Source organism: Ranitomeya variabilis, chromosome 5, assembly GCF_051348905.1.
Source record: "Ranitomeya variabilis isolate aRanVar5 chromosome 5, aRanVar5.hap1, whole genome shotgun sequence".
NCBI classification, from domain to species: Eukaryota; Metazoa; Chordata; class Amphibia; order Anura; family Dendrobatidae; genus Ranitomeya; species Ranitomeya variabilis.
In genome coordinates, this window is record NC_135236.1 from 76,538,940 (window position 1) to 76,551,699 (window position 12,760).

The window sequence follows — 12,760 nt, forward strand, 5'->3', positions numbered from 1 at the left end:
GGATTCTACCTGCTCTTCAAACTTGTAGGCTTTGGCCCGGGGAGAGGATTGTCTGTTAGAGTTATGGCTCCATCAAAGACAGGTCACTTTGTTATGGCTGGTGGGCACATACGATTCAGCCAATTAGTGCGCTAAGTACCTCAATTTTATAATTATAGCCTGAATGTAATTCCAATTAAACTTCATATAATTAATGTTTGCATATATTTTGGCACAGACAATGTCCTGGTGCACTTTTGTATGTTGATAGACAGATGTGAGACCGATAGTTTGATGGAAAAATAAGAATAAGGCCAAGGTCACACTTGCGGCTTCATAGAAATACATGCAGCCGCATGCTCCGGTCCCGAGTGCCGGCGGCAGTGCCGGGTATTGATGAGCGAGTTTCTCGCATCACACTCGCAACTGTGACCCCGACCTAACACCAGCATTGTGAAATATAGGACACCGACCTAAAGTCCACTCAGTAAAATAGAAAATAGCAGGCAGCACTCAAAATAATCCAGAAGAAAGTGTGTAAAGTGGGGATATACGAAGGTCAAGTAGACAATGCATCAATTTACAGCAATCAAAAGACATAACATGCAGTAATATCAAAGTCACAGTGCAAAATATAGATATAAAGTGCATGCATCTAAATACATGATTCTCGGTGTATTTACATAGTGTCATAATCATACTGAAAAGATCCCATAGATATAACAAAGAAAGTTCCTTAAAGGTGTTTTCTAGGCTTGAAGCTCAAGTCTGCAGTCATTCTATGTGACTGCAGCCTTGTGAGTGCACAGTGCACACTGCTGGATTCTTCAGTGCTGGCGCTGGAAGTGTGCTGACTTGTGACTTCAAGCATGTGATTTGCATACTTCTTGTCACATTCCGACTAGACGTGTCCTGCCTCGCTCGATTCACTTGTATTGAGTGAGGCCCTGAACGTCTAGTTGGCATGTGACCACATGGATGGAAATCACTTACTTGCTGTCACATGCCCATCTTGCTCTTGGCGCCAGCACTGGAGAATCCTGACAGCGTGCAGTGTGTGCGCTGCTAGGATTTACAAATTTGCAGTCACATAGAGTGACTTTAGACTTGAACACCAAGCCTGGACAACCCATTTAATGATCTAATTTTATACATTTCCAAACCCTTGTGAACATCACGTAAAATATGTTAATCTCACTGTATGATCCGTCAACCTGTTCTTGCTGTATAATAAAAATACTAAATATCAGCACTTATACCTTAATAACTGTATCATGCGATTCCTTGTTTTTCGGTTCCTTTTTACCATATATAAAAGAGTTAAATTTCCACATTTATATTATCTTTTATTATCAGTTAAATAACAAAAAATAACAATTGCACCATTTTCATGTACACCATGTACTAGTCACCATAAATAATATATTGACTGTATTGTATGGCTTGTTACCATAACAGTGATTTCAGAAAACACAATATTATTACCTGGTTTGTGACATTTATATTTAAAAGGTCTATTACAAAAATGCGATTTTAATTGTTAATTATTTTTTCATATTTTTTAACCCCCAAATATAGTGGTATATAGATATGTATCTCTGTGTACCAGTACATTATGCCCCGCGAAGAAGAAAAATACCAGTTAGATCTTTAGGCAGAGAAAATTATCTTGCACCTTATGAATGTAGCCTGTGGCTCACTGTTAATGTTTCTGTCTGCTACGCTAGAGTTTTCGGAGTTTGAATCCCAGGTAATTCCAGCTACTATAAAACTAATTAAATCTTTGTTAGCATCTGCTGAACATATTCAGATGCCAGTAGTAGATCTTGCCGAAAGCCACGCTCAGTATTTGTAAGTCACAATCAGGAGTGGAACAATCAGAGGAAAAGTATCATAGAAACACGTTTTGCATTTTTCACCCACTCCTGGTTGTAACAACTCTGCTGGCATCACGGCATGGCCTCTCATTTCTCACACTATCTTACCCACTGCTCCAGGTCATGATGTGGTTTCTGTTTCATGCCAGCTCCATGTTCTGTGTCTCTGCTCTCTGCATGCTTCATGGCTGTGTGTATAGGGGGCCGGCGCCTGAACTCTGGTTCTTATAGGAATCAGGTGCATCTGTCTAATCTACTCCTGACCAATTACCAAGAGGCCTCCAGTATATAGTGCAGCTCCACCCAGTGGTCTGGGCCTGTGCAATGTGTTAGCTCAGTTAGTGTTTAGCTTCTGAGTTTGCCAGGCCTTGCTCTGTGTTACTTCCTCTCTGGAGGCTTTTTTCTGTGCTATTGCCTTGGTCTTGTTGTCCGCCCTCCAGGAGGCAGAATATCCTGGTCCCTGTGTCCTTGTCCTTGTTTCTTGTCTTGTTTCATTTCCTTGTCTGAACTTAGTCTTATCTCGGTCTCCTTGTCTGTGGCTTCCTTCCCTGCTGTGTCTTTCCTCGTGTTCTCAGTCTGCTTATACTCTGCACTCTTGCGGCTCTGCCTGCTCTGTACCTTTGTGGCTTTACCTCTGCTCCGCACTCCTGCGGTTCTGCTCTTTTCTACTCTGCTTATCTTTCTGCTGCAGTTATCCCTTGCTGCAGCTCCTCTCCACATTCCTTGTGGTTCTGCTCTGCTTAGCTTTTGTTGCTACACTATCTCTTGCTGCTCTACCATTCCTATCCGCAGCCTTGCGGTTCTCTTCCTGTGTGAACAGGTCCCAACCTGTTCCTTCATACCTCATTCCTTTCTGCTTGTTTCCTTTCCTGCACCTCTTGTGTGAACAGGTCCCTACCTGTTCCTCCACATTACATATCCGTACCTGCACCTCCAGTGTGAACAGGTCCCTACCTGCTCCTTCATAAACCACATCAACCAGTCCTGTGTTCTCTGCCGTACCTTCCAATCCAGTGTTCCTGCCTGTCCTGCCGTTCCTGCCATGCCTTCCAGTCCTGTGTTCCTGCCGTCCTAGCCAGTCCTGTGTTTCCTGCCAGTCCTGTGTCTCTGCCAGCCCTGTGTTCTCTGCTGTATCTCTGCCAGCCCTGTGTTCTCTGCCGGGTCTCTGCCAGCCCTGTGTTCTCTGCCGTGTCTCTGCCAGCCCTGTGTTCTCTGCCGTGTCTCTGCCAGCCCTGTGTTTTCTGCCGTGTCTCTGCCAGCCCTGTGTTCTCTGCCGTGCCAGCCTACTTGTCTGAGTTTCAGCCGTGCTCTTCTGCCAGTCCTGCCTGATGCCCGCACCAATCCCGGTGTTCCTGTCTCCTTAGTGGGATCAGCAGCCACAGCCAGACACCACCCTGGAGTAGCACCTGGCAGCTGCCTTCTGCACAAGCCTGACCTCACCATCAGAGGCTCCAGTGAAAACCCAGGCGGCTGTCATAGTCATGCCCCTTCCAGGGTAGTCTGGTTTGTGGCTCAGTGGGGCCACAAACCCCCCGAGCTCACTCCCACCAGTCAGGGCGTGAGCGTGACATTGGTTTTGGCTACAAATACTTTTGTAAAATTCTGACCAAATACTGAACGTGTGAATGTGGCCTAAAGGGGAGATGAATATATATGAATATATAGAAGCCCTACTTTCTATCTGTTGGATATTAAACTGCCTAGGATTCTATCAGCATTTTTTCATAGAGAATACAGAAGAGCTCAGTTGAGTGTTTCTGTGTATGGGGAGTCAGGAGAGAGCTGTCGATTGAACAATTGTTTGGCTAACAATTAACTAATATGTGTGAGGATCTATACACAGGCATCGACTGCATAAAACTAACAAAAATTGCCTCGCTGGGCCCTATGATTAGCCAGTTAGCAGAACTGACTGCACATGCCAGGTTTGTTTGCCCACTTACATATATACTTACATTTTATTCTTTAATTTTTTTTCCTTTTTTATTTATTCATTTATTTTCCAAATTCCTTTTTATTTTTTATTTTATTTTTATTTTTTATTTTTACGTACAATTTTCTTTTACTTTTATTTTATTCCAATTTTTATTTTCCATTATTTTTTTTTATTTTTTCCATTATCAGAATACTCATTTCCCCTTCCCAGGGTTTATTTTTCTTATTTGGTCCACCATTTCTGTTTTTCATTTTTTTTCATTTCATTTTCTTCATTAATCATTATTTATTTATTAATTATTTTTTATTTTTTATTTTATTTTTATTGTTTGCGTTTTATTTGCGTTTCTTATTTTCATCATTTTTACCTCTTATTTTTATTCTTATTTTCATTTTTACAACCATCAATTCTACTAATATATCCCCAAATCGTCCCAGCCATGACCACATTATACTTTGTCATTATACTCCTTTGGCGCCTGTATATGGTTTCCGCAAGTGGTTTTCCACCAGCACTTCTAACAGTGCTGTAACACTCCCACCTCTGGGCAATGTTATGCCCTTACATACACTCAGGGCTCAGTGCGCATGCGCAGCTCCGTCACTTCCGGTCCGGGACTTCCGGTCCGGCGATATTTCAGGGCGGCAGTTCCACCCACCCCCACTCTGCAAGCCTATTTTCAGGACAACACAGCAAGGCGCGGGATGCGCCGCTGACCTCACAAGAGACCCCCATCAGGTACATATATGGCGCCACCTCTCCTTCTCCTGCCGGTCATTCCTGACCGCTTCTACCTGGTAACCCTGGTTACCACCCATTTACCCTTTTGTCTCCACCTAATCTACAGGCCCACCATGTATGATACGGCCCTTCTGTATTAAGCTACATATTTCTGGGACAGCAGCCCTTACTGGCCTCACTATAAGGTAATAGACTTTACATGCAATGACCTATCCAAATGAGGGTTCCTTTGTTCTACATTAGTGTGGGCACCTCCAATGGGACACATCTCTGTAGCACTCAATATCAGTTATGGTGTAATCCGTATGTTGCCTGTACACATAGAGGCATCACATTATGTGTATCATTTTTCACTATGCCCGGATCAACACCTTATTACCGGCTCGGCCATACATAATATTTAATTAACAATACACGTGTCTGGCACCCATCCTTTATTGCTAGGATCTTGATTCTGTACTCGCATGAGATTTATGTATTAACACTGTAATCTTGTCACTGTGACAGGTTATGCCCTTTAAAACAGAGATCGTTTGTTTCTCCTCCACTACTGCCACCTTTATGCATATATATCATTGGACTAGAGGTAAAACTTTGTATCGTCTATTTTCATTATCATTGCACTTTATGACAGAATTGTTTCGCCGCTCCTGATTGTGAGACCACGGTCATCCTTCGAGTTGTTTTGTATATATTAGTCTTGCTTGTTTTTTCTTTTTTGGTGATTTATTTTATTTTATTTATCTATTTTATAGTTATGTATCCTTACCTAATTTATGTCAAACAATTGGTTATATATATTTTTTGTTTGTTTCTCCAGTAACCCCATGAATAAGGCCCGGGAGGGTCGAAACGTCGGGTTTTGTTCTATCAAAGTGGCAAACTATTACTTTGTTTTTTCTTGAATAAAATTGGCATAAACCCTTTTTCTGCAATACACCAGTATCGAGTGTGCGGTAATTTTTTCTCTACACTGGTGGACACAGACAGAAGAAACTCCTGTGCATGAACAATATATGGGCCCTTTCCAGTCCAATAGCTCATCATAATGCAAAATGTCACCTGCTTTGAAGGTGGAAATGGACCCCCTTACCCAGAGGCTTAGCTAGTGTTTTGGATCAGGGGGCGCAAAGCTTCTGAGTGGGCCCCTAACCAGGTAACCTTGATTACAAATGGGTGACGCACCCTAATAGTGGAGGAGAACCTCAGCAGATGACCGCGCTGTTACTGAAGATAATCTCTATATAAAGACCAACATGGATATTACCGCCATATGGTCAGTGGTAGATACCAGCCCTACAGAACATATAAGAGATCACAGCACAGTTACAGATAATGACTTACCGCTGACGTCCTTTCTGATGGAATCGTTCATTTTTCCCGTCTTTTCCATTGGGCCCAGACTGACATGACAACTTCTTCCAGCAACGACTCACCTGCAGAGAATACAACAAAGACACGTTTCACTTCTTACATTCCAGCCCCATCATCATCTATTCCCAACCTGCACAAACTCCTCATCCTGCTGATACCCCAATACTGAGCCGATGCTGCCTTATGTGTCCCTATTACTGCACCTGATACCCCAATACTGAGACGCTGCTGCCGTATGTGTCCCTATTACTGCCCCTGGTACCCCAATACTGAGCTGCTGCTGCCGTATGTGTCCCTATTACTGCCCCTGATACCCCAATACTGAGCCGCTGCTGCCGTATGTGTCCCTATTACTGCACCTGATACCCCAATACTGAGCTGCTGCTGCCGTATGTGTCCCTATTACTGCACCTGATACCCCAATACTGAGCCGATGCTGCCTTATGTGTCCCTATTACTGCACCTGATACCCCAATACTGAGCCGCTGCTGCCGTATGTGTCCCTATTACTGCACCTGATACCCCAATACTGAGACGCTGCTGCCGTATGTGTCCCTATTACTGCCCCTGGTACCCCAATACTGAGCTGCTGCTGCCGTATGTGTCCCTATTACTGCACCTGATACCCCAATACTGAGCCGATGCTGCCTTATGTGTCCCTATTACTGCACCTGATACCCCAATACTGAGCCGCTGCTGCCGTATGTGTCCCTATTACTGCACCTGATACCCCAATACTGAGCTGCTGCTGCCGTATGTGTCCCTATTACTGCACCTGATACCCCAATACTGAGCCGCTGCTGCCGTATGTGTCCCTATTACTGCCCCTGATACCCCAATACTGAGCCGCTGCTGCCATATGTGTCCATATTACTGCCCCTGGTACCCCAATACTGAGCTGCTGCTGCCGTATGTGTCCCTATTACTGCACATGATACTGCAATACTGAGCCGCTGCTGCCGTATGTGTCCCTATTACTGCACCCGATACCCCAATACTGAGCTGCTGCTGCCGTATGTGTCCCTATTGCTGCACCTGATACCCCAATATTGAGCCACTGCTGCCGTATGTGTCCCTATTACTGCACCTGATACCCCAATACTGAGCCGCTGCTGCTAAATTCTAAAGCACCCCTCTATAATATAGTAATGCCTGGTGCAAGTGCCCTAGAAAACAGTGCCCATATTTTGCCCCCTAGAAAGTAATAATGCCCTGTGTGCCCCTTTGGTAGTCACAGTAACCTGAATTCCCCTATAACAATAAGTGCCCACTTTACATTTAATAATGTTCCGAGTCTCCCCCCTGTAAAGCTCCCCTATAGACAGTATAATGCCCCCTCACTGTATAGTACCACCCACACAGTATACTGACCCCTTAGTAGCCTGCAATCTGTTTGATGGCTCCAACACAGTATGATGGCCCCTTCACTGTAATCCCCACACTGTACGATGGCCCCTCACTGTAATCTCCACACTGTATGGTGGCCCCCTAGATAGCCTCCATATAGTATAATACACCAGATAGTCCGCAATATAGTATAATGCACTCCCCATAAGCCTCCATATAGTATTATGCACTCCCCATAAGCCTCCATATAGTATAATGCACTCCCCATAGGCCTACTATATATTATATAATGCACCCCCATAGGCAGACTCTAGCATAAGGCAGCCCCCATAGGCAAACTCTATACTCTATAGCACAAGGCAGCACCCATAGCAGACCCTGTAGAATAAGGCAGCACCCCTATAGGCAGACCCTGTAGTATAAGGCAGCACCCCCATAGGCAGACCCTGTAATATAAGGCAGCACCCCTATAGGCAGACCCTGTAGTATAAGGCAGCATCCCTATGGGCAGACCCTGTAGTATAAGGCAGCACCCCTATAGGCAGACCCTGTAGTATAAGGCAGCACCCCCATAGGCAGACCCTGTAATATAAGGCAGCACCCCTATAGGCAGACCCTGTAGTATAAGGCAGCACCCCTATGGGCAGACCCTGTAGTATAAGGCAGCACCCCTATAGGCAGACCCTGTAATATAAGGCAGCACCCCTATAGGCAGACACTGTAATATCATGCAGCACCCCTATAGGCAGACCCTGTAATATAAGACAGCACCCCCATAGGCAGACCCTGTAATATAAGACAGTACCCCCATAGGCAGATCCTGTAGTATAAGGCAGCACCCCTATAGGCAGACCCTGTAATATAAGGCAGCACCCCATAGGCAGACCCTGTAATATAAGACAGCACCCCCATAGACAGATCCTGTAGTATAAGGCAGCACCCATAAAAATATAAATAAATACTCACCTCTCTTCTTCCTCAGCTCTGGGCGCCTGCTCATCTCCTGACAGCGGGCGCCGGCTTGTGACGTCATCACGCCCCAGTGTCTGCGTCGGTGTCGGGGGATGATGGGAGAAAGCGTAGAGTTAAATGCCGGTACAGCTGACCTTCCGATGACGGGCGGGGGGCCCACTTCTGGCATCGGGCCCCCCGCCTGCTCAGGGACCCCATAGCGGCCGGGCGGCAGAGCAGGGAAATCGATTCTCCCTGCTCTGCCGCAGAATGTAACTATCGGCACGCGTGGGCCCCCTCAGAGCGCGGGGCCCTGGGCGATTGCCCCCTCTGCCCCCCGGTAGCTACGCTACTGCCCTTACCTCTAGGGGCCCTGTGCAGTTGCACAGGTTGCACCAATGATATGTCCGCCCCTGTGTTTGGGTTTCCTCCTTACATTCTGCGCTTTGTTCAGATTTTGCTAAGTGAGGTAAATCTGAAGATGCTGATATTAGATATGAGCGGAACACTTACAATACCTGTCTGCTTTGGTAGAGAGTCAGAAAACACCTCACGCTAGGAAATGTAGAAGTTAAAGTCTGTCCGAGACTGGAACAAGGCCTGAGGCCTATCACATGCTACATCAATCTTGTTACTTTCATTTTCCTGAAGTGATTGTAGGCACTACAGATCATTAGTCACTAACGACTTGTCACCTTGAAAATTCCATTCCATAAAAGTATTCAATGTGAAAACCATAAATATAAGTATTCCCAGGTCATTTGTCACTACTTAAAGGAATTTTTCATATTTTGTAATGTGTAAGCTGTGGTTAGAAAATAAGTCATTTGTTGCCTTCGAAGTCACCACTAAATAAGGTTCTCTAATGAAGTCTAGCACTATGCAAAATGATTTGGGAAAGCCTACATCCACGGAAGATCTGTGGTTAATTCTCCCAGATGTTCAGAACAACCTCCATGCCAAATCCCTTCAAAAACTATGTGCAAGTGACAAGAAGAATTGATGGCAAAGTGCGGTCACATCAAAAATTTTATTAAGATTTCTCTTTTGTTCTTTCATTTTGCTAATTGATAAAAAATAAACTGTTAACACTTCTGTTTTTAAAAGCATTTTTCATTTGCAGCATTTTTTTCCACTTCTGCCATAAACGTTTGCACAGAACAGCACTTTTGGAGCTCGTTATCGTATACAAACCAGAGGATTCCCTGGTGTTTTGGAGGGCTAGTCCAACCTTTAGGCTTGTCATGCACATTAGACAGTAGCTGACTCCCTCACACACATGCATGGTCGGCTCAGCTGAGCTTGCATGTGTTCTTCATAGGGAGAGGAAAGTAAGACTAGTAGCGGCTTTATTCCCCTGAACAATAAACGGGATTTGGCATGTTGAAATCCAGCAGGGAAATTTGTTTCTCTTTTAAGATTTGATGTCAGGGCAGAACAAAATACATTAGATGGTCAGCCAATCTTCCCAAAATTAGAGCTGTAGGTCAATATTCATCTCATAAGAATGGTGACTTTTATGGTCCATGTGAATGAGCCAATAACAGAAGAATGAGCATTCGGCAAAATGCTGGTTTGTCCTGTGCCATGATTTTTATTGTTGGCTTTAAAACCTAATTCTTGGCTGAATCTCAAGCCATGGTGACTTGATGGATGAACTATCTGTAGGAAGATCGCTCTTCTGCAAGCCTAGATAGGTCCACCAGGGTCTTCTCTGCCGTTATTGATAGTATGAATCCATCGGGTTGCTGGTCTTCCTCTTCGTCTTGTTTCTTCTATTCTGACCATGGTGTCCTTCTCCCAGTAAGGGTACCGTCACACAGTACCATTTTGATCGCTACGACGGTACGATTCGTGACGTTCTAGCGATATTGTTACGATATCGCAGTGTCTGACACGCAGCAGCGATCAGGGATCCTGCTGAGAATCGTACGTCGTAGCAGATCGTATGGAACTTTCTTTCGTCGCTTGATCACCCGCTGACATCGCTGGATCGTTGTGTGTGACAGCGATCCAGCGATGTGTTCGCTTGTAACCAGGGTAAACATCGGGTAACTAAGCGCAGGGCCGCGCTTAGTAACCCGATGTTTACCGTGGTTACCAGCGTAAACGTAAAAAAAACAAACAGTACATACTTACATTCCGGTGTCTGTCCCCGGCGTCTCAGCTTCTCTGCACTGTGTGAGCGTCTGCCAGCCAGAAAGCGAGCACAGCGGTGACGTCTGACGTCACCGCTGTGCTTTCCGGCTATGGCGCTTACACAGTGGAGAGAAGCAGAACGCCGGGGACAGACACCGGAATGTAAGTATGTACTGTTTGGTTTTTTTACGTTTACGCTGGTAACCACGGTAAACATCGGGTTACTAAGCGCGGCCCTGCGCTTAGTTACCCGATGTTTACCCTGGTTACCGGGGACTTCGGCATCGCTCCAGCGCCGTGATTGCAACGTGTGACCGCAGTCTACGACGCTGGAGCGATAATCATACGATCGCTGCGACGTCACGGATCGTGCCGTCGTAGCGATTAAAATGGTACTGTGTGACGGTACCCTTAGATACCATTAATCCACTTGTCTGTAGCCATTGTTCATTTAATGACCTGGATCAGCTTGTCTAAAGAGGTCTTCAGATCTTGTATTTCATTGACAATACTGATATTAGTATGGGAAAGAAAGTGTTATCATGGGGACCCGATAGTAGCGACATTCTTCTAACTATAAAGACTCTGTAAAGACTCATTTACACTTGTCGACCACTGCTGTAAAACGACCACCAATCGGCTATGTGCAAGACAATGGGCTATATAAAAGCTATATATGATCATTCTCTGCATATACAGTGGGTAAGGCAAGTATTCAGACCCCTTTAAATTTTTCACTCTTTTTTCATTGCACCCATTTGGTAAGTTCAAAAAAGTTAATTTTTTTCTCATTAATGTACACTCTGCACCCCATCTTGACTGAAAAATAAACAGTAGAAATTTTTGCATATTTATTAAAAAGGAAAAACTGAAATATCAGATGGTCATAAGTATTCAGACCCTTTGCTCAGACACTCATACTTAAGTCACACACTGTCCATTTCCTTGTGATCCTCCTTGAGATGGTTCTACTCCTTCATTGGCGTCAAGGAGCTCAGAAACAAAATTGTGGCAAGGCACAAATCTGGCCAAGGTTACAAAAGAATTTCTGCAGTACTCTAAGCTCCTAAGAGCACAGTGGTCTCCATAATCATTAAATGGAAGAAGTTTGGACCCACCAGAAGTCTTCCTAGACCTGGCTGTCCAGCCAAACTGAGCAATTGTGGGAGAAGAGCCTTGGTGAGAGAGGTAAACTTTAACCCCAAGATCACTGTGGCTAAGCTCCAGAGATGCAGTAGGGAGATGGGAGAAAGTTCCCCAAAGTCAACTATCACTACAGCCCTCCACCAGTCGGCCCTTTATGGCAGAGTGGCCCGACGGAAGCCTCTCCTCAGTACAAGACATATGAAAGCATGCATAGAGTTTGCTAAATAACACATGAAGGACTCTCAGACTATGAAAAATAAGATTCTCTGGTCTGATGAGATGAAGATAGAACTTTTTGATGATAATTTTAAAGCGGTATGTGTGGAGAAAACCAGGCACTGCTCATCACCTGCTCAATACAATCCCAACAGTGAAACATGGTGGTTGCATCATGCTATGGGGGTGTTTTTCAGCTGCAGGGACAGGACAACTGGTTGCCATTGAAGGAAACATGAATGCGGCCAAGTACAGAGATATCCTGGATGAAAACCTCTTCCAGAGTGCTCTGGACCTCAGACTTGGCCGAAGGTTCACCTTTCAACAAGACAATGACCCTAAGCACATAGCTAAAATAACAAAGGAGTGGCTTCAGAACAACTCTGTGACCATTCTTGACTGGCCCAGCCAGAGCCCTGACCTAAACCCAATTGAGCATCTCTGGAGAGACCTGAAAATGGCTGTCCACCAATGTTCACCATTCAACCTGACGGAACAGGAGAGGATCTGCAAGGAAGAATGGAAGAGGATCCCCAAATCCAGGTGTGAAAACCTTGTTCCAACATTCCCAAGAAGACTCATGGCTGTACTAGCTCAAAAGGTGCCTCTACTCAATACTGAGCAAAGGGTCTGAATAGTTATGACCATGTGATATTTCAGTTTTTCTTTTTTAATAAATATGCAAAAATTTCTACATTTCTGTTTTTTGTTCAGTCAAGATGGGGTGCAGAGTGTACACTAATGAGAAAAATAAAGAACTTTTTTGAATTTACCTAATGGCTACAATGAAACAAAGAGTGAAAATTTTAAAGAAGTCTGAATACTTTCCGTACCTACTGTAGAATATCAGGTTATTGGCAGCGCGTCACCTGTGTATACAGGACGATGTGCTGCTGGTAACAATGATTTTAATGATGTCATCAATGATCCAATCACCTGATGAACTAGCTCATTCGGCTGGTGATTTCCGACATGTGTACATGAGCTCATAGTTGACGGACAATCTTTCCTGGTTATTGGTTTGTCTAAATGCGGTTTACCTAATGCCTCCCAT

General features: G+C 44.6%; 1 long non-coding RNA gene across 2 annotated transcripts; it reads left to right on the forward strand.

Moving 5' to 3' along the window:
* The first annotated feature begins 4,418 nt into the window (after nucleotides 1–4,418).
* LOC143773324 (uncharacterized) lies at nucleotides 4,419–5,397 on the forward strand. 2 transcript variants are annotated; one of them, XR_013215145.1, is made up of 4 exons: nucleotides 4,419–4,530; nucleotides 4,640–4,718; nucleotides 5,041–5,119; nucleotides 5,354–5,397. It is a non-coding gene; the product is annotated as an uncharacterized LOC143773324 (long non-coding RNA). The 2 variants fall into 2 exon arrangements; XR_013215146.1 differs by having other exon boundaries at nucleotides 4,527–4,718.
* The last annotated feature ends 7,363 nt before the right edge of the window (nucleotides 5,398–12,760 follow it).